Below are 1,223 nucleotides of genomic sequence, written 5' to 3'. Positions count from 1 at the left end.
GGAGTGACTTAGGTCAGTTTTTTCAAAGGCTTGAGACGCAAGCCGGTATACATAAAATCAGCCAACTCAAAGTGGCACCGTGAGAGATAATTTCAAGAAAATACCATGATGAACCAATTGAAGAAGGTCATACTGGCATTACCAAAACTTTGGCCAAGATCAAAAGACATTACTTTTGGAAAGGTATGATAAAGTATGACAGAAGTACGGTCCAATGAAGACGTTCATTACGGACATGGGAACAGAATATAAGAATTCAATAAATGAAGATTTATGTAAAAATTTAAATATCAAAAACATAAAAAACAGTAGAGCGAAGCCACAGAACACTTAACGAGTTCATACGGTCATATATCTCAGTTGACAAAACAGATTGGGATGTAAGGCTGTAATTTTAAATACAAAAAACAAAACTCGGATAATTCGCAAGGATAGATTAAAAAAAAATGTTTATAGAATATACGAGCATATTAAAAGAAAGGTTTTTAATTAGTAAATACTCTACTTTCATTGTTTTTTCCAATTTTCTTGTTAAATCCAATACAGAGTATGAATAAAGAACAAAATAATATTTCAACTTAATTTAAAAACAGTGAGTTTTATATAATTTTTTATATAAATATTAATAATATTTTAGTTTCAGAATTACAAAACATCAATAAGGAAGAGGATAGTAATGTTTCTCTTAATTGGGATAATGATGATGATTCTGATTCTGTTGCTTGTTATCCTGATTCCTAGATCGCCTAGTGAGAATGAAACTATTACTGTAGAGGGTGGTATCGACAATTATATACAAACCATACCATTAAATTTATATGTAGAGGATAATGTTAATATCAATTCAATTCCTAGGTCTTCTAGTGAGAATGGAATTGTTACTCGACAATAATATACAAACAATACCATAAAATTTATATGAATGTAAGCAGATTGACTGTAATTCCACGGAAACTTTTTGATTGCATATTAAATAAAAATAATATTTTAATCAATCAAATTTCATTCTTTTTGTTATATATTGTAAATCTCACATCTGTTTTGTATTCCTCCATTCTATACACCTTTTATGTAGTACTTTAATAATCTGAAAGTCTGAAATAGAACTCAACGAGAACACAACATATTGGCGACGAGGAAAAAAGTGAAATATTTAGTGGAAAGATAAAAACAGTTAAATCGCATAAATCGTGTCGGGTAGTCGATGATTTTCATCAAGGTGC

This window comes from Drosophila biarmipes, unplaced genomic scaffold (genome assembly GCF_025231255.1).
Source record: "Drosophila biarmipes strain raj3 unplaced genomic scaffold, RU_DBia_V1.1 ptg000008l, whole genome shotgun sequence".
Lineage (NCBI taxonomy): Eukaryota > Metazoa > Arthropoda > Insecta > Diptera > Drosophilidae > Drosophila > Drosophila biarmipes.
Note: the sequence above shows the minus strand (reverse complement) of the source record.